Source organism: Saimiri boliviensis, chromosome 3 (assembly GCF_048565385.1).
Source record: "Saimiri boliviensis isolate mSaiBol1 chromosome 3, mSaiBol1.pri, whole genome shotgun sequence".
Classification (NCBI taxonomy): Eukaryota; Metazoa; Chordata; class Mammalia; order Primates; family Cebidae; genus Saimiri; species Saimiri boliviensis.
In genome coordinates, this window is record NC_133451.1 from 109,755,462 (window position 1) to 109,782,442 (window position 26,981).

Consider the following 26,981-nt stretch of genomic DNA (forward strand, 5'->3'; position numbering starts at 1 on the left):
AAGATTGTCACAACCTTTTTTCCCTGCTTTCTTTGTACAAGGCTTAGGTAGTAGACTTGCTAAGTGCCGAAATGAGATATTCAAGTTTAATGCCTAAAGCACAATGGGTTAATGACTACTATAACAGATAGTACTCTTCAGGTTGTTGTTTGGTAATATATGGAATGACTAAGTTGATGTAAATAATGCGTAGTGGGCTAAAATTCAGTGGAAGAAGCAAGGATGAAATTGAGATTTAACATGGAAACTACAGATTTAATATTTAGCATCACTTTACCACTCAAAATTTAGTTTCTGGATCACAAATTTTATATCTATTTTGTTCTAATTTTAATTACTGCCTCCAGATTTCTTATGTAAACAAATTCTTATAGATGGTTAGATAACGTGCCTCTCATTATTATTGTTGGAAAAAAAAAATCAGTTGTAATGACATCATTACTGAACTGGATCTTATAGATGGATCTGCCAGATCTGAGTAGTTGTTCAGAGCTCCAGGGGTCTGTCTGCTAGGCCAGGCGGCCTAGAGGAGAACACTCTGCCATGTCGATGTCGCACATTCTGTGACCACCTCTTGCTCAGACTACATGATACTTAAGACTCATTAAGGCAAACTTGAGAGAAAGTGGTTATGCTTGCAAGATTTCTAGTGATCCCAGAACCCACAGAAATGCATATTTGTTTACAGAGCTATTGTAATATGTATAAAACATTAAGATGTAATTTTAAATTAATATCTGTAAGTATATTTTTGTCCTGGCATTAGATTAAAAAATATAATTCCAGAAAGTAAAGCTTATAAATAATGCATAAAAATAGTCATATATACATTTTTTTAAAAAAAATTAATTCTACTCCTTATCTCTGTCCTGGTCAGAATTGTTAAAATATAAATGTAATAAAAGCCCTAGCACCATCTTTTATCTTATAAAGAAAGAAAAATTACTTTTAGCTTTTACAGTGAAACCTACCAAAATGATTCAGTTTGACAGTATTTTTCAATAACAGTGTTACTATATATTGCCCATTAAAAAGGAAACTGACAACATTTCTTTCTTATAATATTGGTAACTTCATTGATACACAGTAAGGTAGGTAGGTCTTGACTCTCCAACTTAACCAATTATTTGAAACTTTGGAAAATAGTTTTTTTGTTTTGCTTTGAGAGATGTGTAAGTTCACCAACATAGAGAAATTCTTCAGTTTTCAATCATCTTAGTGCTTTGTTATAGTAAATGGGCATAAATCAGAGCACTTGTATAATGATAGCCTACACTAAAGAATAGATGTTTCGGCGGGGCATGGTGGCTCACGCCTGTAACCCCAATACTTTGGGAGGCCAAGGTGGGCAGATCGCCTTAGTTTAGGAGTTCAAGACCAGTCTGGCCAACATGATAAAACTACATCTCTACTGAAAATAAAAAAAATTAGCCAGGCTTGGTGGTGGGTGGGCGCCTGTACTTCCAGCTACTCTGGAGGCTGAGGCAGAATTGCTTGAACCCAGGCAGCAGAGGTTCTATCTCAAAAAAGAAAAGATGTTTCAAAATGTTTTAAAGGATTCTTTACTATCCATAGTCTGGCTTCTTAAATTCATTTTCTTATTTTTAAATTTGCCCCTTTGAAATTCATCAACTGTCATGTACTATTTTCAGATGAAAATAATCAGTGATTATTGAAAACGGAATTTAAGTTCTGTGAATTAGACGGGAAACAAAAACTTGCCTTCACTTTTTCCAGATTCCATTAGACCATGAAATTTGTGATGTCGTTTAGTTACTCTATTTTGTTTCTCTAACACCTACAAGAGTGACCAACACGGTGAGCACTACATTTCTGCTTACTGCATGCATGAATGTATAAGTGTATAAAGGCTATCACATGTGGTCATTGTTCACTCATCATTCAGCTCAAAACCATGACTCTTTGTGCCACATTATTTTATCTCCTCTCTTATTCTATTCTAACACCTGGCTTTTAGACAGCTGATTTTATTTTAAAGATGCAAACCATTCTTTAAAAATGCCACTCAAAGCCAATAAAGAATTAATCCCTTTACGATATATACTTGCATATATTGAGACTTTCAAGCATGGTCAGACTTTAAAGCCACTGAATGAAAGAGCTCTAATATGTGTCCTAATTATCACAGAGGCTGAGTACCACAATTTTACTTTTGAGATTTTTATATTGTCTCTCTTCCCTGCTCTTCTAAATAGAAAGGGGGAAAAAACAGAACAGTCTTTATGGCTATACGGTCTTTATGTTGAATTTTCTCTGAGAAAGTTTTAGGAATTAGGAATAGAAAGAGTAAGAACCCAAAGAGCATGGCCTAAGTCATTCCTTGCTTGTCTTTATGTGGGGAAGTTGAGCCTCATCCTTGATCAGTTCTGTTGCCAGCATGGAAAGCTGACAGCATAGTCCCTTCCAAATAATAACCATAATTTTCTCCCTTCTATTTTATTTTCTCATTTTTCATCTTATAATAAGCAGTTACAAAAACTTATGGGTCCAAATGTTTCACCAAGTCAGTTAACTTACTTCCTAACATTTTTGAATAGCCCATTTGAAGCCAGTTAAGATTTTGACTCTAAAAATACCAAATATAAAGTTTTGCTAAGATAAGTCATCAAGCTGAATAAATACACAAATATGACCTTTGGTATGGATGTACCTATAAGCAGTGGGCTAAATGCATGCTTGTATTTAAAAGTAACACATTCTGTAATCCACGTAGAAATGTACAACCAGAAACACACACATAGTCTGGCCTTAGCTACAGGTAGGGTGCATGTTTCTTTTACATGTGAATCAGAAAACCTGATTTTATTATGCTCTGTGTTATTCATCAAGGTAGTCAGGGCAAGCCTATTGGGATATTGTGCATTCCTTGCAGAGAAAGTAAAACAGGCTGTTGAATTTTCTCTCAGGAGAGAAAACAATGAGGTCAGCTAAAATGACAGATTGTCATCACCAGGGCAAGAGGAAGGGGTTGAACAAGTCAGTGTATGTTTTCTAGAGCCTAGAGAATGTGTCTGATTCTCTGAAGTATATTTTTTTCTAGATGCCAGATGAGAATGCAATACTAATGTGGGTAGAGGTAATTATTATTGTCATAAGCATTATTACTTAACATGTTTTTTATCTTACATGCTATACATTATGATATATGCTCTAAAATGTAATATTGGTTTAATTCTCACAACAAACTTGTGGGTTTGGTATTACTAGCAAGAGTTAACATATTTGAAAAAGTTGCAAGAGATATAATAACTTGTTTCCATGGAATCAGCATTGATATATTAAAAGAGACTAGTTCTTTTAAACAAAGGGAAAGTGTGACTAAATAAAACTTTAAATAAAAAGGAGTGCAAAAATGCTATTGGTATTGGAGATAAATTTTTAAAAATTTGCTATGTATTAGAATTAAAAATAATGAAGTATTTTGAATATAGTTTCCTAAGTCTATTAATGTTTGTCAGGGCATGAGTGACTAAAATACAAACAAACTGGCTTCTAAACATATTCTCCTTCACCATTTCATCAATGCCAAACATACTTATTAATGGTTTCGAAAAATACACCCTGCTGTGGTTTATTGCCAAATAGCAATGATGCAAATTACATCTCCAACACTGACATTATTAACAGGGCCACGGAGGCCATTGAAACTATGCCGTATGCACATTTACAGTAGAGGACATATTGAATGTTAAGCTTTAGTATTTTAGTATATTTAATTTGGCATACTTGGTGCTGTTCTTCGTGAATGTCAATCTTTTCAACCAGTACAGCAGCATGTCAGTATCTTCATTTGCAGAGTCTAATAGGCTTATATCCTGAAACAATAAACTTATAATAGCTTGTCTGTCGCTTGGTGGAGATAGGCGTATTCAGCATGAACAAGGTGTTGCATGCCCTATATTTGCTCAAGGTTCTTTACATGTGCCCTTCCTTTCCTGTCAGGAACACAAGCCACATTTGTAAGTTTTTGCTGCATAGTTTGGAAATTTTCCATTGTAGTACAATCCACTTTTCTTTTCCATTATTGGTATAATGAGTAACTAAGAACGTTTATATTTGTAATGTGAAGTGAGCTTTAGACTGGTTTTTAATATTGTATTGAGACAGAATTCTTTTTTTAGAGACAAAAGTAAGATTTGAAAAAGGTGCATGCTTGTAGTATAAAATAGAAATGTTCATTAAAGACCTGAATACAGATTACTTCTTTCTACCAATGGTAATATTTAACTTAGTATTCATCAGTGGCGAGGTATTAATCCATTCTATCTAACTACTTTCTTTTCTGACTAATTTTACTTCTACAATAAAGTAGATATATTAATAAGAACTAAACATGAAATGAAACATTTATAGGACACTTGATAAGAGATATTCACTTCCAAATATTCTAAGATGGTATTATCATCCCAAGACAGCACATATTCTGTTTAGAACTCTTACTTCTTGTTATTATGTTATATTAAAACAGTCAAGGTATAAATTTCTAGATAGAAGGGCGTTACTCTAAAATCTCTTTCAAAATATTGCAACCTTAGTTGTACACTCTTATCAGATGACCTCAGTGATTTTGCTGCTTCATTGCATTTTACTTCTAATATTTTTTGTTCTTTGCCCAAGACTGAAAAAGATTAAATTGGATTTGTGACAGTCACTACTTCTTATCTTCAAATAACTATTTGCATATTAAACAAAGCATGATTCTAGAGATAAGCATTATTGAGTCTTTTTAGAAAGACTTTTATAAAATTAACCCATTTTTTTTAAAACCATCAAACCTATGTTTTAGGAAATAGAATGCCTGTTATATATATTTCCAAGTGAAGCATGAATTTAGAATGTGTTCCTCTTTATGCAGGTCAAACTCATCACTTTAAAGCTTTTCAAATCAAGTGTGTTGGCACCATACACTTAATTGAATTTCTTGAAGATTTTATAGTTATTATCTAAAATACCATACTGGTCAATCTATTATTCTTTAGATTATTTTCTCAGATTGTATTTCAGTTTTAGTTATTGTTTAGGTTTCTGTTTTGCAAATTAATACAATATTGGGGATTACATATATTTTAAAAACACATACAGATAAACACACACATTATCCCAATACTATTAAATCTAGAACTTACTGACCAGTATAAGTTTTTCCTCTACCTCCTGGAACCTTGAGCATCATAGTTTTGTTCATTAGATTGTACTATTAACTACAGATAATTAAATATTGCTTTAGAAATTGCTGTAATAAAGTGATTTAGGCTTACCAATTTAAATCATACAAGCCTTATTAAAGTAGTAGTAAAATTTCATTTATCTCTTAAACAACTTTAAGGACTTTTTTGGAAAACAATAATGCATTTAGTATGCCCCCCATAAAAAGGTTTCTGATTTTTTTTTCTCAGCAGTCTAAAATTGGCATATTCTGCATATTAATTTCCAAATGGGTTGCTTACTGTTTCATGTTAAATAGAAGATAACATATTTCAGCTATTTTGTAGTGGAGAATAAAGCATGGAAATTTATCAGCCTGGCTATTCTATTGTGACCTTTTTTCTAAGTTGAAATGCTTCCAGGGAAGCATTTGGTACTACACATTCACAAAATAACAATTTTTACAGGAATGAATCCATATATATGTATGCATGAATATTTGTGTGCATATATATGTAATTTCTTTGGCGATTTTTTAAAAAATATTTTTTACTTTGTAAAAATGAGGTCCAGCCTAGTCTCAAACTTCTGGTCTCAAGTAATCCTCCTACCTTGGCCTCCTAAAGTGCTGACATTACAGGTGTGTGCCACTGCACCAGCCACTGCTTTGAACACTTTTGAACACTCCTCCGGTTTCTAAGAGGGATTCATGTTAGGCATGAACCTGCAAAGAAACAGAGTGACTTGGGAAAAAGGTGGTAGAAAATGTTTGTGTTAAGGAGTTTTGCCTCTCTGAAGTGCAAGTTTCTCATGAAACATATGAATAATTTTACTTTATAGGATTGATGTGTTAAATTTAAAATCTGTGAAATACCATTCAGCATTCATGTCACACGGCAGATGCTCAATGAATGGTAGCTTTCATTAATATTACTAATAAGAAAGTAGTTGTTAAATATACAGACTTTATAGCCAAATTATTTCTCCACAACTTGTTAGCTATTTATCCTTTTCAAGTCAATTAACTTCTGGAATTATAAAATAGAGGTAGAACTTGCCTCCCAGTTATTAATATATGTAGCATAAAGCATATAATAAAACTATGAAAAATGTTGTTCCTATTTTCTTGTCTCATAGAGGATGTGATATTTAGATATTGAAGGTTAACCAAGTAATTAGTAGAACTAGGTTGGAGGGCAGTCTGGAAAGACAACTAAGAAATAGGTAAATGCTATAAAACTTACCAGAAATATTACAAATATGATTCATGCTAGTAATAATGCATTTTAGAACTGAAGGGGCTGCACAACTTAGCCAAAATGTAATAAGAAGAGCTGAGGGAATATGGAATGAACTGGATTCTGAGAGTGCTTGGTCAAGATGGATGGGGATCAGGTCAGAAGTCAAGAAAGTTACTGGTATGGAAGCGCCCACCTGTTACACAAGAGTTCCATCTTACCATGCATCTGGAGTGGCGCTCTCTCTCTCTCTCTCTCTCTCTCTCTCTCTCTCTCTCTCTCTTTTTGAGATGGAGTCTCAATCTGTCACTCAGGCTGAGGTGCAGTGGCGTGTTCTTGGCTCACTGCAACCTCCACCTCTGGATTCAAGAGATTCTCCCGCCTCAACCTTCCAAGTAGCTGGGATTACACGCATGTGCCACCACACTCAGCTAATTTTTATATTTTTAGTAGAGACGGGGTTTCACTATCTTGGCCAGGCTGGTCTCTAACTCCTGACCTTATGATCTGCCTGCCTCAGCCTCCCAAAGTGCTGGGATTTCAGGTGTGAGCCACTGCGCCTGCCCTGTGATGGCTCTGAAAACAGAGAGAGCCAATTATGAGTGAGGGAGCAATGTTATTGTATGGCAGGGGTTTGAGTAAGGGATCCAGAGTGTGGGCTGCAATGGATGCTGTGGTACATTGCCCAAATCCCCCTTTAAGACTGAAGCACTCATTCCCCAACTGCTGGGAGTGTTGCTGGCTGATTACTGTAAGCTAGGTCCACCACCTTGGAGTTGAAATTACCCAGTGAAGAATAGAGTGGCTTCATCAAGGTGTGTGGAAAGCAGCCTCTACCCAATGTCTGTTTGATGTGGATGGTATAAAGGTATCTGCTCCTGTCTTCAAAGTGGGTCTGAAGGGACAGTGGGGTCTAGCACTCCCTGTGGAGTCTGCTGAGGCCTTGGTTGTGACTGCATTGCAGTTTAACACCTCTTCTGCCAATCCTATTTCTTCTACTCCCTAACAGACTTGTTTTTGTCATTTTTTTTTTTTAGGGTGGTAAATTATACAAACATAAAGTTTACATTGTGACAATTTTTACTTGTACACTTCAGTGGCATTAAGTATATTCACACTTATTTTTCGATCATCACTACAATCCATCTCCAGGTCTTTTTCATTATCCCAAACTCAAATTTGTATCCCTTAAACAATACCTACCCATTCTCCCTACCCTCAGCTTTGGCATCCACCATTTTTACTTTCTGTCTTTATATATATAACCACAAGCCAATTTCCATCATTTAATATTCATATTTAACATTTAATGATCAGCTAAAAGAAATTGAATTCAAATTTTCGTATCAAATACTTTTAAAAATATAAACTAAATTTTACCTGGAAATTTAAAAATACATAAACATGTTTTTATGAAGAACTCACAGTTTAGTTAAGAGGTCATAGTATAACAAACATCCAAGTATCTCATTATCTCTTTCCTGTTTTCTTTTGTAAACTTTTCTGTTGATATCAATGATACTCACTTGATGTCTCATAATTTTAATCCAAATAATTTTTTGCATCTTTCTCCTACTTTCTGTTCATTATTTTGTTGGCAAATAACACACTTATAATTCATTTTTCAAAATACTTTCCGATTCTTGAATTTATTTACAGTTACAATTAGTTTGCACTCTCATTGTTCTTTTTCTGGGCTCCCGTTGCAGACTCCCCAGAACCAGTCCTGCTACTTTTATCTGACTTACTTCCTGCTTTTCATTACCAGGTATCAGGCACACTGTCTTCCAGTTGAAGACTGAACTCAAAGTCTGAACCACCATGTTAGATAATCCTAACTGTGCAAACTTGAATCAGCTTTATCTTTCCAACTTTTAGGTTCAAGGGGTACATGTGCAGCTTGGTGTACAGTTAATTTTGTTACCCATGAAGGCAGCATAATATCTGATAGGTAGGTGTTTAGTCTTCACCTTCTCCCACCCTCCACCCTCAAATAGGCCCTAACATCTATTGTTCCCTTCTTTGTGCCTATGTATACTCAATGTTCAGTTCCCACTTACAAGTGAGAAATATAGTATCTGGTTATCTGTTCCTGTGGAGTCAATTCTGTAATGTATTTTAGCCTAAATGGAAATCATCGTCACTTTTCACTAAATACTACAGAAGACATAATTCAGCCTATGTTTTATTTAAAAGAATATTTGTATTTTAAGTTCCAGGGTACATAAGCAAGATGTGCAGGTTTGAAGATTTTCTTTTAAAAATATTTTGTGTAAACAATTTAAGAAAAGTATAGAAGCCAGGATGTTTGATGATACACATGACAAATGATTGGAATCTTTTGAATGCTCATATATGTGAGTACCCATTGAACAACCTGGTTGCAAGAAGTTTAAGTCACTAGAGGCAATACGTAGAGAAATTAGACACTACAATTGTTAATAAAGTTCTGTGGTATTATGCCTAGTGGCTTCACAGCAAATAAGTAGGAATTAGTAGTCTTTTCTGGGTTCAGAGGCCTATTTAAAATTTCAGATTTTAACATACTATGAGCTTTACACCTTCTAAGGTCTTTTGCAGTGCAATTTTGCCAATATTAATTATTCTGAACTTATCCTTGTAATTTGTATTTTTACATCTGTTATATTCTTTTGATTTATTGCTTTGATCTTATTTTAGGTTCAGCTATCAATTTTGGTTGAGGTCCTGATCATTCCAGTTAATTTAGTGAACTACAAGATATAAAATTATTTTAAGTAAAATCTCCTCACATTTTCACAGTGGTAGGGGTCAGGGAGAGTTCTTACATGAAATATTTAAGAAACATCTGACTGTAACCCAACCAGCATGTGGGGAAATTACATTATTTCTGAGACTATTTTAACATCAAAGCTCTGAAGTGAAGGATAGTCATTAAAAGCCGAATTACTGAAAGTATATCTGGTTAGTGCACTTAAACACATTTCAGCAGACTAAAATAATTTAAAATCTGAAGTGTGATCCAGAATCACATGTGTCAATTACTATGTTTTGTGTAGTATTAAAAATGCATGCAGCTGGAGGCTTTAATTATATGAGATTTCTGCCTTAGAAATGCTTTTGCTTTTACTTTTTGAAAAAGTCACCTTTTCAGAAATCCAAGTGAAAACATTTGTAAAATGCATAGTGCCTTTTCCAATGATCTCTTATTGAAAGACAGAACAACACTAGAGAGTTATAAAAGTGAACTGAAAATATGATTTTGTATGAGATTTGATTAGTGTTTGTTGAAACATTACTAGGAAAAAGTAAATTTTCTGTGCAGGACTTTTCTTCCTTACATCCTGATCTTATTAAAACAAATGTGATCCAGTATTTTTCATTTTCTCTCATTATAATAAATTTAGAGTTCTACCATTATATTTTTAAAGTAAATTTTGGACCTATCTTTCACAAATTGGTAATATTTCTTTTCTTGCCATTAAAATAAAGGCTCAAAAAATAAAAATATGATATATATATCACATATATAAATATTGTAAGCCTTTTTATCATGCATTTTCTACATGTCACCAGATACATATTTTTTAATTATCTTATATAAAGCTACATGAGTTGCTTCTAAAGATGTGATTAGTAGTTACAGTATTAGAGTGATGCCACAAAACATGGACTGCTGTGGTTTAAATGTATCCCTTCTAAAATTCACATGTTGAAATTTAGTGGCCAGCTGGGTACGGTGGCTCCCGCCTATAATCTCAGCACTTTGGCAGGCTGAGGTGAGCAGACCACCTGAGGTCAGGAGTTCAAGACCAGCCTGACCAACATGGCGAAACCCTGTCTCTCCTAAAAATACAAAAATTAACCAAGTGTGGGAGTGTACACCTGTAATCACAGCTACTAGGGAGGCTGGGGCAGGAGAATTGCTTGAACCTGAGAGATGGTGGTTACATTGAGCCAAGATGGTGCCACTGAACTCCAGCCTGGGCAGGGCCCTTGGGAGGTGATTAAGTCATGAGGGTAGAGCCCACCTGAGTGAATTTAGATATTTTTGTAAAAGAGAGTGCTGTAAGTTTATCATCCCTTTTCCTTTTGCACCCTCTGCCCTGTGAAGACACAACATTTCTCCCATCCTGAGGAGGCAATGTTCAAGGCATCACCTGAAAAACAGAGACTCGACTCTCACCACATACCCAACCTGCTAGCACCTTGATCTTAGACTTCTGAGCTTCCAGAACTATGAGAAATAAGTTTCTGTTATTTATTTTAGCACATATGTGGTATTTCATTATAGTAGCACAAAACAAACTAAGAAATGGACCTTGAGAAATTATTAAAACCATCATCCCTTAAAACAAACAAAACTCTCAGTAACACATTTTTATTTTTTAGGGTGCAGATGATATTTAAATAAAAAGCAGGTTGTCTTCAGATTTCAAGTTGGTTTAGGTCTCAGATACAGACAAGGAAGGACATTTCTGAAGTGTATTTTTTTTTCTTAAAAAATCTGTGTTATTTGCAAGAGATCTAGTCCCTCTTATTTCTATTTGCTGGAATGTCCTTCCTTTTTTCTGCCTCCAAATTCCTGGGCACAATGCAGCTCTTCACACTTCCTGGGGAAGCAGGCTGCACTGTGACCCAAACCACACTTGTGTGTTGGAGTGGTTCACTGATGTGATGGTTTGCTCTCTTATAAATGATATTTTTTTTATCTCTAAAAATGAGCCTGGGCTGACTTTTGTTCAGAATCAAAGAGAGTGTTGGAATAAATCTCCTATTCAAGTAACAGGAGAAAATCAAATGTATCTCTCATTAAATAAAAAGTCAGTGTGAGTTTTGGAACTCTTTCTATTATCTACAAAACATATCTTATAGGATCCAGAATGAGGATGTGAAAGAAAAAATGACCTAATTTTCCAAAGGGGTTTTCAAATAATAGTTGTTCGGTAGAGTGCCATTGAAAAGGTCTATCAAGTAGAGAAGATATTGATATTCTTTAAGTGATGAGGAACAGTGACATTCTTTATACAGCTATAAATTCAGTCTTTGGCCAACATTTTTTTTTATTAGTTTCAGGTCTCGGTTGTTTTTTTTTTTCCTTTTCTTATAAAAATGTGAGAACGCAGCTTAGTTTTTAATTGGATATTTTTACCTTATGTGACATGAATTACCACTTTCCCTACCGAATGGCATGTGTGTTGCTATTTCTTGGATTGTAGGTATATTTGTAGGTTTTTTAAGGTCAGGAATACAAGACCCCAAGCATGGGATGAGATGCATCTTAGGCAGCATTGTGATACCAGCAACTACCATTCTGTACATTGACACTGCCTTCTCCCCAAAATATACTTCATTTTTCCTGAAATAGTTAAGTAAAATGGCTATTCTCCAGAGAATTTCAAACCAGTCTTAAAGCAAACACTGTAGTCATTTTCCATCTTTCCCCCACCTGTGCTATAGAAGTTACCCGTATTTGAAAGTGTGGCCTTAAGCCTTAGCAGTTTTAATGCTCCCTTCTCAGTGGAATAATCATACCAAGGAAAAGTTGAGCATGTTTTGAATGGAAGTGTGCTTGCTACCATAGAAGCAGTTCAGGGAATTCTGGTCACTCTGCACGCCTTTGCCCAAAAGCATTTTTATCATGTTAATTCTAGTCATGGGTGTAGTAATGTAAAGTACAATGTTTGAGTTTTAGAGTACCCCCAAAAAGATTGTAAACTAGTATCATGAAATTCTTCTAAATTTAAAAAGAATTTTAATGAATGATGGCATTTACCTTAATGTTTTGGGGTTGACATTTTAGAATATTTGTACAGGGAAGTAATTCCTGTATGTTTTTAATTACATTACTTAATAGCCAAATGGTATCTTGGACCTTGTCTTTTTCTATACCCGTTTAGCTGAGGGTAAATCAATTGAGCATTTCTCAAGAATATTTATCATGTTATTGGTCTAGCTAGAGTTGTCTTCAGTTCTAGTCTAACCTTTTTTTTTTCTGCTTTACTAGGTTGTAATTTTAAAAACAAAATTGATGTAAAAAGGGTATTACATTAGGAAATTCCCTAAAATGTCAATAATAAAAAAAAAAGCGGCCGGGCACAGTGGCTCCTGTAATCCCAGCACTTTGGGAGGCTGAGGCTGGCGAATCACAAGGTCAGGAATTCGAGACCAGCCTGGCCAACATGATGAAACCCCATCTCTACGAAAAATACAAAAAAATTAGCTGAGTGTAGTGGTCAGCGCCTATAATCTCAGCTACTTGGGAAGCTGAGGCAGGAGAATCACTTGAACCCAGAGGTGGAAGTTGTAGTGAGCCAAGATCCATCCACTGCACTCCACCCTGAGTGTCAGTGCGAAACTCCATCTCAAAAAAAGAAAGAAAGAAAGAAAGAAAGATTTTTTAATAATCGCCATTCTAACTGGTATGAGATGGTATCTCAATATGGTTTTGATTTGCGTTTCTCTAATGACCAGTGTTGATGAGCATTTTTTCATATGTTTGTTGGCCTCCTGTATGTCTTCTTTTGTAAAGTGTCTGTTCATATCATTTGCCCATTTTTAATGGGCTTGTTTGTTTTTTTCTTGTAGATCTGTTTTAGTTCTTTGTAAATTCTGGATATCAGCCCCTTGTCAGGTGGGTAGACTGCAAAAATTTTTTCCCATTCTGTTGGTTGCCGATTCACTCTGCTGACTGTTTCTTTTGCCGTGCAGAAGCTGTGGAGTTTTATTAGGTCCCATTTGTGTATTTTGGCTTTTGTTGCCATTGCTTTTGGCGTTTTGGTCATGAAGTCTGGAGACAACAGATGCTGGAGAGGATGTGGAGAAATAGAAACACTTTTACATTGTTGGTGGGAATGTAAATTAATTCAACCATTGTGGAAGACAGTGTGGTGATTCCTCAATGACCTAAAAATAGAAATCCCATTTGACCCAGCAATCCCATTACTGGGTATATATCCAAAGGATTATAAATCATTCTACTATAAGGACACATGCACTCGAATGTTCAATGCAGCACTGTTTACAATAGTAAAGACCTGGAACCAACCCAAATGCCCATCGATGATAGACTGGATAGGGAAAATGTGGTACATATACACCATGGAATATTACGCAGCCATCAAAAACGATGAGTTCGTGTCTTTTGTAGGGACATGGATGAACCTGGAAACCATCATTCTCAGCAAATTGACACAAGAGCAGAAAATCAAACACCGCATGTTCTCACTCATAGGCAGGTGTTGAACAATGAGAACACATGGACACAGGAAAGGGAGCACTACACACTGGGGTCCGTTGGGGGAAAATAGAGGAGGGATGGGAGGTGGCCAGGTGAGAAGAGATAGCATGGGGAGAAATGACAGATACAGGTGAGGGGACGGAAGGCAGCAAACCACACTGCCATGTGTGTACCTATGCAAGAATCTTGCATGTTCTTCACATGTACCCCCAAACCTAAAATGCAATAAACAAAAAAGAAAGAAAGAAAGAAAGAAAGAAAGAAAACCATGATTTTATTCTCTCTTCACAAATCTTAATTCCTATATAGTTCAATTAAAAAATTAAAACATGCTCCTGTTATCTGATCAAAGAGCCACAGCTGAAGCTGAGACTGTCTGGGCCTCCTGCTCCATGGTGTCCTGTTGACGGGGCCTAGGAACAGAAGACCTAACTGTCTATCTGTAAACCACTTAGTGGTTGTTGGATCTGAAGCCAAACACTTAATTGCTTTGAGACCAGATCACTTATGTGTGCAAAATGAAGAAAACATCACTTTCTTACCTGCTTCATAGAATAGTAGTTTGATAATATTTATAAAACATCATATAAAGATATGGTTTTGAAATTTAGAAAATCATGTAATGTCAAATTACCTAGGATAATTATCAGCATGTTCTGCTCAGCAGAAATACGGCACTCACCTGTTACCCTACCTGTACTATATATAAGACCCTAGATTTCTGTTCCCTGATCGAACTATCTAAAGCAAGCAGATATACCATCCTTAGGAGAGCCATTTTATTTTTTCAGTATCCAGATTTAGGCAAGTGATACAGCACTGTGCAAGCATTTTGGAGACAAAGTCAACTAACTAAATCATTAAAAGTCTCTTTAAAAACAAATTTACCTCTGTTTTATAATCAACTTTTTATGTTATGATGACAGATGAACTCATGGAACTTGAGCTTCTACACAAACATTTTCAGTTCCAACTTGTCACATCATAGAAGAGTGTTTTTTAAACCTCTGGTGTGATTTTTATCATTTACTGATTTCAATATAGTAGTATCTCCTTAGAACAGATAAAACCTTCATGCATTTTAATGTATTCTACTGAAAGTATTAGACCTTTATCACTATGTCTAGAAAGAAATGTGCATTTGGAGGAATATTTCTTCTTTTTAATAAAGCTGCCCCTATTGATGTTGTAGTGCCATTTCTCTAAATTTACATAGCATATTTTTGTATCTTGTCATATGGCATTTGTTTCATGATTGGCCTGTATTTTCCCAGGTAGTAATTACCTTACATGGTAATTTGCTACACACACACACACACACACACACACACACACACACACATACACACTCTCTCTCTCACACACACACACACAAACTCTTTCTCTCTCTCTCTCTCACACATACACATAATTTGCTTGCTTATATATTTACTTTGTATAAATATTCTGATACAGGCTACTTTTTCATAACAAGTATTTTTACCACCTATTTGTTTAAAATCATGCAGGCATTCATTCGATTCAGGCAGCTGGTGATAAACCAGCACTATCTGCAGGCCTTACATATGCATTTGGCTATGTCAAGAGACTAGATTCAGTTATAAGTGCATTCAAGCACACATTTACCTCTGAATCCTTGAGTGTTCTTGATGCAAGGCACAGAGCTGTAGTGCACCGCTTCATAGATGAAACTCTAAATCAGTATTTTTCAGAGGTATGAATAGATATAATTATTGTGTGATATTACATCCTGTTTCAAAGGCTATAAAAAGTAGATTTCTCAGATCAGAAAATACGACACATTTACATATTAAGGATACTTTCTAATATTCTTATCCTCTCTGAAAACCTGTGTAAATTGTAACTGCTAACAAGAACATTGATATTCACATATAGCCTCACATGAGAATTTCATGTTTATATACATAAGCAATAGATTCAAATATATACTCAATGCATTCTGTATATTAAGATTGGAGATAAATACAAACAGCAAAAAGAAGACAAAGACAGTAGTATTAAAGCAAAGAGCTTTTTAAGTTAATAAATAATTTTAGTTATAAAGGTTAACACAATTTACTATTATTTGGAAATGGAGACTAGTAGCTACCGCTTCTTTTACTTTCTTTTAACTTTTTTTTTTTTCTTTTGTGGATACACAGTAGTGGTACATGTTTATGGGACACGTGATATTTTGATTCAAGAAAACAATGTGTCATAATAAAATCAGGGTAACTGGGATATTCATGTCTTTGAGTATTTATCATTTCATTCTTCTTTTATTTTCATCCTACCACTTATCACTAATTGAAATGTTCTTAATTTTTCACTTTCTCATGTCTGTATCCTTCTAGAGTATGTGATGTGTCATGAGAGTATGGGCATTTTTTACCCTGTTCAGTGTTCTATCTAAAACATTCATAAAAATTCCTGGTATGTAATGCTAAGTAAATATTAAATTATGAAAAAAATAAAACAGAGTTCACAATTTTAGTTACTGGAATTTTCCAAAATTATATGTCATGATAATATGCTTTTTAAAGGCTATAATAATTATATCTATTTTACTTGCCTTTTTATTGTAAAATTTTACATATATATGAGTATATTTATGTAGCATCTCATGCTTATGCTTTGAAGGAACAATAGAAAACTAAAAGATGCCTCAAAGATATATAATATACAGTACATTCTATTCCCCAAAGAGTTAAGAATAAAAAATGGAGTGAGCAATACAATACTAAGAAAACGTCAGCAGAGAGTAGAGCTTTTTTATCCCTGGGAAACAGTACTAAAGAAGAGATATTGCCTAGTCACTTTGTCAGTTGTTTTCCTGAATAAATCTGTCAGAAGAAAGAATAAAAGATAATGTGTGAAAAAGTCCCACATATATTACAGAAATATTTGAAAAGTTACTGCTATAAGTAGTGAGTAAGGTGAATTATGAGCTTATTTCAAGGCTTTGATCTGGTAGTGCTATCTCCCTGAACTATAATTTTAAGGGTTTTTTAATTTTACTCCTACAGTTTAAATAAAAAGAGTATAGCCAAAATACACAAATCACTCTTAAAATTAAACAATAAGAAAACAAACTAATTAAAAATGCTAAAAAAAAATTTGCTTTACCAAGAAAGATATATGGATGGCAAGTAAGCATATGAAAAGATGATTAACATTTATCCCTAGGAATTTGTAAATTAAAACAACAATAGCTAAAACAAAAAACAAAACCCCTTGACAATACCAAAGCCTGGCTGTGGTGCAAAGCAACAAGAACTCTCATTACTGTACGATTGTAAAATGGTATAGTCACTTTGGAAGAGTTTGGCAGTTTCTTACAAAGCTAGAAAGAATCTTTTCATATAATTTAGCAATTGCATGCTTACGTATCTGTTGTGCATTTACACAGTGAAGTATTCCATGTGAAAAAGAAATGAGTCATCAGGCCACAGAAGGATGAGAATAAATCTTCAATGCACATCAGTAAGTGAAAGAGGCCAGTCTGGAAAATGTCACAGACTGTATGATCCAACTATATGGTATTCTGGAAAAGGCAAAGTATAGAAACCGTAAAAAGACCAGTTGGTTGCCAAGAGATCAAAGGGAGGGGGAGATGAAAAGTAGAACATAGGGGGTCTTTATGGTGGTATAACTATACTCAATGATGCTTTAATAGTGGATACATGACATTTTGCATCTGTCAAAACTGTCAGAGATTTATGGCACAAAGAGTGAACATTAATAAGAAAACAGCCATTTAGGAAGTAAGGGATCCCAGGAAAGATGCAGTCTCACACATGAGAACCTAAATGTATTGCAAATGTATGAAACAGCCTCAGTGAAGAGAATCAGGCTGGGGAGATACTGATGTAAATAACTTTGAAAAGAATGAAATCCAAAAGGGCAAAAGGAAATTCACATAAACCTGTGCCAGAGTTAACAAAATTACTTTTCATGGGAGTAGAGCTTCATTCTGATACTGCTTATTGGGCATAAAAGAATTGATCAGTTAAGTTGATGGATGTCAGAGAAGCAGGATTCTCACTGCTGAAGTGTGAATTTACAGATAAGCAAAGAGAGGAGGCTAAAATGATCCATGTGGCAATAAAATTAATTTGAAGCTATAAGTAGTTGTGTTTAACCGAATGCAGATGGTTGCCTAGAGAAATACTTTAGATACACGTACATACACAGGTTAGTGTACACACACATGTATTTCTCTGTCCATTTAAATGAGAAGACCTGTAAGAAACGACACATCAGTAGCAATGAGCATGTCTAGCACCCAGATCTTAGTGTCTCATAGCATCCTTCAACATAAAATAACCCAAGGGAGCTATGAGAAATGGCTGATTATGGTAAATATACAAAATGAATCTGTAGTACTTTGTACTTTCAGAAACTTCTAAACACACACACACACACACACACACACACACACACATTCACACACACTTTTATTGGAGTATGCCAAAGGAAACTAAAGAGCTACCAATGTCCAAAGTACAATGCTGTAATAATCTGAGCCACAAAAAAAATAAAATAGTATTAGATTATAAGTCAACACATCAAATGAATATTCCTGAGTCTCTATTTTATCATAAATAATTGAACAAATTAATAAATGAGAGAGACCTTAAAATCGGCCATGCAGAATAATATTTCTAAATAAGTAGGTACTCCATCCTCAAGAAGGGGAAGCATACTCCCCACTTCTTCAGTGTTGGCTGCACAAAGTAACCTCCTTCCAGAGCCCAGCACAGAAACAGTATAGGAAAAGGGTAATTTTACAGTGCAGAAAAATGACAAACACCTTCTCAGCCAGGTGATAAAGGTCAACATTAACAGTCATAAATCACATTGCTAGTTTGCACTCTTCATACGATGCGATGAATATGACACTTTATTTCTCTGACCTTTTCCCCCAAATCTATAACCCCAATCCAGTCATGAGAAAAACAAATTCCAACAGAGGAACATCCTACAAAATTCTTGACCATTACTCCTCAAGGCTGTCAAGGTCATCAAAATAAAGTCTGAAAAACTGTCATAGCTAACAGAAGCCTAAGGACAGATGGCAATTAAATTTAATGTGGTGTCCTGGATGGGATTGCTTAACAGAAAAAGAGGACATTAGGGGGAAGACTAATGATACGTGAATGAAGTCTAGACCAGAGTTAATACCAGTCTATCAATATTGGCTAATTGTGACAGATACCTCACACTAATGTAACATGTTACTATTAGGAGAAACTGGGTGTGGGGTAAATGGGAACCCTCTGTACTACTTCTCAATTTCTCAGTAAACATAAAACTGTTCTAAAAAATAAAGTGTATTTGTTAATGGTAGGTAGATGATAAACATCACTCTGAGGTAACTAGAATGCTATTTTGAAACTGAATTACTTGTTTTTTAAAATACTGAGTAATATTAATCAAAAGATTATGATGTATATAGTTGTTTCCCTGTGAGCTCCTAATGAGTCTACTGCTGTGTTGATCACCAAATCAGTAATGTGTCTTGTGTTCAAACTTGCAGACCCCAACATTGTGGGTGCTTTCTTCTAGAATCCAGCACTAAGCACTGTGCAGCAGTTTTTTTGTTGTTGTTGTTGTTGTTTTTTTTTTTTTTTTTTTTTTTTTTGAGTCTCGCTCTGTCGCCAGGCTGGAGTGCAATGGCGCAATCTCAGCTCACTGCAGTCTCCACCTCCTGGGTTTAAGCAATTCTTCTGCCTCAGCCTCCCGAGTAGCTGGGACCACAGGCGTGTTCCACCATGCCCAGCTAATTTTTGTATTTTTTAGTAGAGACGGGGTTTCACCATGTTGGCCAGTATGGTCTTGATCTCTTGACCTCATGATCCTCCCTCCTCAGCCTCCCAAAGTGCTGGGATTACAGGCGTGAGCCACCGCGTGGTGCAGTTTTGAGAGAAGTAGTTATAAAGCAAAACTCACCTGAGTAACCACCGGCCCAGCATTCGGGACTTTCTGGGGATTGCTATGGCTCTGCCAGACTTACAAGCAATAGTGTTGTAGAACCTGTCATTAGCTTGTGTAATGCTTGTCAAAGAATAATCTGTCAAGAAATGTTTTCACTTTTACTGCTCAGTGCACTATCCAATGCCAGTTTGGGCATAGTGGATAATAAATAACAAGCTTTGTTTTGAATACATGTTTATTCAGTTTCTCCTTTTTGCTAAATCCTGTGAAGATATGCTCTCCACTTAGTGACACGTTATACTGTATTAGTAGATTTTACCTGCTCTTTAATAAAGGAGGACTAAATGAATGCTATGCTGTGGTGGTTAAACTGACAGGGAAGGCATGACTGAAAGATGTCTAAATACTCCTAAGGGAGGAAGAAAGGGTTGAAGGGAAGGTGAAAATGTGCACTAAGATTTGATGGGTGAGTAGGACTTCAGAGAGCGGAGAAGGCTCTATGGCTTTCTAAAGGAAACAAGAGCCTGAGATAAATATCAGAGCTATGGACATGCATACTGCATTGGGCAATGGTTGTGAGTCTTGAGATGGTTGAAAAATAGGGTTCAGAAAGAGAGTGAAAAATAAAGCCTAGAACTGAGACAAGCTGCCTCCAACTTTGGATTCTCAGTTATTCTATTTGAAACCTAGTTCTATAAAAAATTTGAATCCATTACAAAGGTTTTATCTGGCTTGGGCTTTGGAAAGAGATTTCTGACTTTCTGTAGCTCAAAACTCTAAGCAACTTATTTTTCTTCTCTATTCCTTTTTTCTAAAATTAGGATAGTGATACCCATCTGACTGAAATTTTAAGAGCGTAATGTAAAATTAAATCTGGAATCCATGGTGCTTTACAAAACAATATGTGTTGTCTCTCCACAAAATGAATAGTATTTGATACTATTAACATAGAAGTCATGAAAATAAAAAAAGAAAAACACTTCTTGGGTGGTGAAAACTTTCTAGTATTGTAAAAGTTAATTAGAATTTGTGTGAATTATACTGTATAATTACCAAGGCAAGCACAGTATTAATATGAATTTAAAATAGTAAGAGTAAGATTAAAGACATATAATTTAGCTCAAATGTGACATCTTGACAACCTGCAAAAATTGCTAGAAATGAATGGTTTTTAATATTAAGAAATATAATAAGGCTTGGTTGATTATTTAAGAATTTAGAGAATTTACATAAAAGTTATTGCAATGTGGGAACAGTGTTCTTGTTAACTCGTTATATGGTGTGGTTATGTTACTGACTACAGAAATTTAAACTAAGGAGAAAGAATCACTTAACTCTCTTTTTATGTGAACCAACATCACTCTCACTGTATTGTTATAGTTGTGAAGCTAATATTTTGTAAATTAGAAAACATAATCTCTAGGTGTTATGTGGTTCCTCAACTTAACCTAGTCCTGCTGTACTAGTCTTTATTATTATTTTTAACCCTGTTGGTTTTCTTAAATAGAAAAGTTATATAAATATCATATATATTATATATGATATAATGATTATAAAGTATTATAATATAATAATTAAATTATATATATATATATATATAAGTTGATGACCTGAAATCATATACTGTATGTTCTAAACTTGTTTTTATGGAATAAAAATGTATGATTTAAAAAAAATGTATGATTTTAGAAATGTATGATTTTTAGAAAACTGTTTCTGGTCCAGCTGCATTCCGTCCACTCATTCCCCAAATTAAATAATTCATGTTCACTTTGTTTCTGAGTTAGTTTTCATCTTATAACATTGGAGTGATTCTAATGTTGACTCCTTAAACACTTTTAAAGAGATAAAGTAAACCATGCTATTATTTTTAAAAAAAAAGAAAGAAAAGAAAAGCTATTTGAAATTCTTATGCTTGGCAAGATACAGTTGATCAATATAAATGAGCAAGTAAGTAGAGACCAATTTATTTAATGTGTTCAAGAAAATAGCATATTCCACATTTGTGCTAATTTCAAGGTAATCCTGGTTAATTAAAAAACAACCACAACAACAAAAATTCAAAGACTCTAAGCCTAACTTGATCCTTCAAAGCTGTAAAAAAATGCGATTAAATATCCAAACAGAGTTTCTGTGTTTTGTTACTGTGACTGTCTCTTTGATATAGGTGTTACCAAAGTATGTGAAACAGTAGAAATTCTTAGATGCATTTAAGGTGGTCTGTGCATTTATAAGGTTATGAATTTAGGCTAAACATGTAACATATCTGCATTTATTCAAGCAAATACAAAGAAACAAAGACATCTCTCAAGAAGATAAAGTATATAAGATTGAATACATTTTTTAAATGATACCACTAATTTTATTTTTGCTCATTCTTTTATAGTATGATATGTGTTTTAGAAATCATGTATTTCTTTTAAGATCTCAAATTGGCTCTTTCTTTTGATTTTCTATTTCTGTAAATGTTTAGTTATGATAGAGTTTTCTATATTCATATACACGTATATATATATGTGTGTGTGTGCATGCATATATACACATATATATATATCACCAATATCTAGTTTTTATAGGTAGTAACCATAAGAAACATAAAAATATGATTTTATATACTTTATATATTTACAATATTAAAGCCTTAAAATATGTACTATATAATAGGTAATATATACCAAGTCATATAGAATATATTTAATATATACAAACATGAAATATGATATAAAATAAATAATAATGATATGGAATATATTACAAGTTCTGTATTATCTATTCTGAATTACATATACAGCCATTACAATCATGTCTTTTTTTTTTTTGAGATGGAGTTTTCACTCTTGTTGCCCAGGCTGGAGTGCAACTGCTCACCTTAATCTTTGCCTCCCTATTCAAGCGATTCTCCTGCCTCAGCCTCCCTAGTAGCTGGTATTACAAGCATGCGCCACCATGCCTGACTAATTTTGTATTTTTAGTAGATATGTGGTTTCTCCATGTTGTTCAGGCTGGTCTGGAACTCCTGACTTCAGGTGATCTGCCCACCTCGGCCTCTCGAAGTATTGGGATTACAGGTGTGAGCCACCATACCTGACCACAATCATGTCTTATTTATGTTTAACAAACTAAAATAAGTAATTAGACAAAGCAGAAAGCTTTTTAAGTAAAATTTTATGTTATTATAAAGAGATGGCTCAGAATCTGTGGAATCAGTTAAGGGTCTAGTGTCATTCTTCTGCATGCAGATATTCAGTTTCTCAATACTATGCATTGAAGAGATGTTCTTTTCTCTGTTGTGTGTTTTTTGGCATTTTGTTGAAAATCACTGGATTAAAGATGTAAGACCTGAAACTAAAATTACTAGAAGCAAACACAGAAGAAACCTACACAGCATTTGTCTAATATTTTTTTCATTTCATCCCCAAAAGCCAGAAAATCCGAGCAAAAATTAAACAAATGGGATTATATCAAACTGAAAAGATTTTGCACAGGAAAAAACAAATCAAAAACCAATAAAAACAAACTACTAAATAGGATAAAATATTTGTACATTGTATATTTGGATTAGGGGTTCATATCCACAATATATGAGCAATTCAAACACATTATAGCAAGAAAACATATAACCCATTTTAAAAAATGAACAAAGAACCTGAATAAAGATTGTTTAAAAGAAGACATACGATGGCCAAAAGATCTATTTAAAATGCTCATTATCACTAATCATCAGGAAAATGCAAATAGAAACCACAATGAGAATCACCTCATATCTATTAGAATAGCTACTTTCAAAAAGATGAAAAAATCAGTGTTGGTGAGGGTATAGAGAAAAGGAAATCCCTGAACACTGTTGGCAGGAATGCAAGTTAATCCAGCCATTATGGGAACAGTATGGAAATTCCTAAAAGAATTAAAAACAAAACCAGCATATGATCCAGCAATCCCACTGCTTGACATATATCCAAAAGAAAAGAAAATTAGTATATGCAAGAGATATCTGCACTGCTGTGTTCACTGCAGCATCATTCCTAACAGTTATGGAATCAACCAAAATATCCATCAATGGACAAACAGATAAAGAAAATGTGATATACAGGCTGGGTACGGTGACTCACATCTGTGATTCCAGCAATGTAGGAGACTGAGACTGCAAGATTGCTTGAGGCCAGGAGTCTGAGCCCAGCCTAGACAGCATAGTGAGGAACGATCTATACAAAAAAATTTTATAAATTAGCTGAGCATGGTGGTATGCATCAACAGTTTCAAATACGACTATAGACATTCTAAAATGTTTTATGTGGAAAATACTAGTTATACTACTCAGGAGGAGCCTAGGAGGTTGAGGCTGCAGTGAACTACGATCACACCACTGCACTCCAGCCTCGGTGACAGAGCAAGATCCAAAGAAGAAGAAGAGAGGAGGGGAGAGGAGGGGAGGGGAGGGGAGGAGAGAGGAGGGGAGAGGAGGAGGGGAGGGGAGGAAAGATCTTGCAACAATCCTGCATGATCTGCACATGTACCCCAGAACCTAAAGTGCAATAAAATATATATTTAAAAAAAAGAAAGAAAAAGAAAGAAAGAAAAAATGTGATATACGTATACAATGGAATACTATTCTGCCTTAAAAAATTGTTATTTGTGACAACAGGAATAAACCTGAAGGACATTATATTAAGTGAAATAATCCAGGCACAGAAAGACAAAAACCACATGTTCTCACTCTTATGTGGAAACAAAAACAATGGAACTCATAGAAGCAGAGAGTAAAATGGTGACTACCAGGGCATGGCAGGTGGGAATATGGGGGAGATGTTGGCTTAAGGGGACAAAATTTCAGTAACATGAGATGAATAAATTCAAGAAATCCATTGCACCACATAGTGAGTACGGTTAAAAACAATGTATTGTATACTGGAAAATTGCTGAGAGTAGATTTTAAGTGTTTACGTCACAAAAAATTAGGTAATGTATATTAACAATTTACCCATTTTGTAATGTATACATCTACAAAAATAATATGGTTCTCTCTCTCTCTCTCTCTCTCTCTATATATATATATATATATATATATATATATATATATAATTAAAAATGTTTATTTAAAATTTGTATTTAGAAAATACCAGTTATACTGAGAACTTTGAATTTATAAGGATTGGCAAACTTGCATATTTATATTTTAAACTAAAACAAAATAAGACAAGCATGTATATTTTTGTTTGCTTTAAAACTAGTTGATCATGAATTTTGAATGTCTTAAATGCAAAGAGGAATTGGAACACATTTTTTAAACGATTGTCTTCCAATATGCAGTTCAGGATCTTGTCTCAGCTTCTTTTTTGAATCTCAAGTATAGCTCACAGATGTCCAGCCACTTTGAGTCAAAAGAAGTCTCACTTTGAGAATTAAAACCAATACAAAGTTAAATAATGAAAAATTTCAATATGCAATTTAAAGCTTACATATCATATAAAATTATTATTTTTCCTCTCCCCTCAGTTCCGGGGCCTGCAGTAGAGACCAGGGTTGTGGTGTTTTCTTTGCTCTTTCTTTTATGTTGTCCATGTGATTCTGGTAGAATCTTCAGGATGGATGTCAGGTAAATTGGAATGGAGGAAAGGAAACGAAGGCTTTATAACTGGGGCTATTACGACTCTGCTTTAAATAACCTTTTCGAGGCAGACATTCACATGCTATGTCTCCCATAGGATTCATTTCTTTCTCTTTAATTTGAACTCTTGCGACTCTCCTGCAAATCCTGCTTAGAGAACCTAATGACTAAGGTTTTCTTGCTTGAAAAGTTTGCCCTCTTGGCTGGTTCATTTTAGGACAGCTCAATCCTGTCTGTCTTCCAGAGCATCCATTTGACCCACACACCCTTCATATGTCCAAAAAGGGCATTTAGTCTGTCTGCCTGTGGTCCTCTGCCTCTTCTGGCTACTGTTCTGCCTTCAGGATTCTACAGGGAAAGAGCAGCACTAGTGTCTATGTCCATAAATGCCCCTTTCATTGTCCTGGGAGAAAGTAAAATGCTCCATTCTTTGAAAACACCTTTTACTTCATTCCCACTGCTGTTTCAGGCTGTTCCTAAAAGTTTATGATGTACCTAAAGGAACCCAAATTCTCTCCAGGGGCACGATGCTAAAACCTCACTGCTCTAGCTGGCTCTTCAATATTATTCAATGTTAACTTACACAAATGCTAGATTTCTAGACTTTAAAACATAGACTGACTAGGAGAATGGGAGTGTGCATCATTGAACAGTTTTCTTACCTTTAAGGAGCCTTGGAAGAGGTGTTTAGCAACATTTTATCTCTCTAGTGTAGGGTGCTTACCTCTTTCTAATATCTAGAGTGTAATCATCTCTTGCTTTCAGTTTGGGGCCTTTTAACAAATTATAATAAAGTGGGGATACAAAAACAATTTGATGAAGAGTCACAGCATTGTAATTAGGAGACCAATAGAAAGAAGTCTGCTATTGACCTTTTTCTGTTGATTAATCTACTTTCTATTCAGAAGCAAGTAACCAAAAAATGTTTAGACACACTGCCCTTGTGTGCAGGTACTTATGTATTATACAAAACCAAGCCGCTGTACTAGTCAGGGTTCCCTAGAGAGACGGAACAAATAGGAGATTACATAATGTGGCCAATGAGAATCCTGTCTAGCTGGCTGCCATGCTTTACCATAAATTCTCTAATGTATTAGCACTTATGCCTCTGTTCAATTTACAATTTTCTACTCTAGTCCAGAGGTCTCCATTTCTCTAAGAAACAATGGTTAGTTACAGTGGGGAATATTATTTGTATTATTCTTTTTTACACATTGAGTGTAAAAACCATACCAGTGTGGAATTATTACCCATTGAATATAAAGGGGAGTTTGTTAAGTATTAACTTACAGAATCACAAGGTCCCACAATAGGCTGTCTGCAAGCTTGAGGAGTAAGGAGAGCCAGTCCAAGTCTCGAAACTGAAGAACTTGGAGTTAGATATCAATGTTTGAGGGCAGGAGGTATCCAGTACTGGAGAAAGATGTGGGCTGGGAGGCTAGGCCTGTCTCTCCTTTTCACATTTATCTGTCTGCTTAATATTTGCTGGTAGCTGATTAGATTGTACCCACCAGATTAAGGGTGGGTCTGCGTTCCCCAGCCCATGACTCAAATGCTAATCTCCTTTGGCAACACCCAGGATTAACACTATTTGTCCTTCAATCCAATCAAGTTGACACTCACTATTAACAATTGCAGTAACTGACCTAAAACAGGCACAGATTGAGTTATTTCTCTTAAGAATATTATTTCTCGTATGACTTAATTGGCTTGTCTTTCTCATTTTAGAAATTCATTCTTTTTCTCTTTATTGTAAATATTTACTATTTCCTCTCCCCCTTCTTTAGCAGTTGTTCTTTTATTTTTATTATTATTA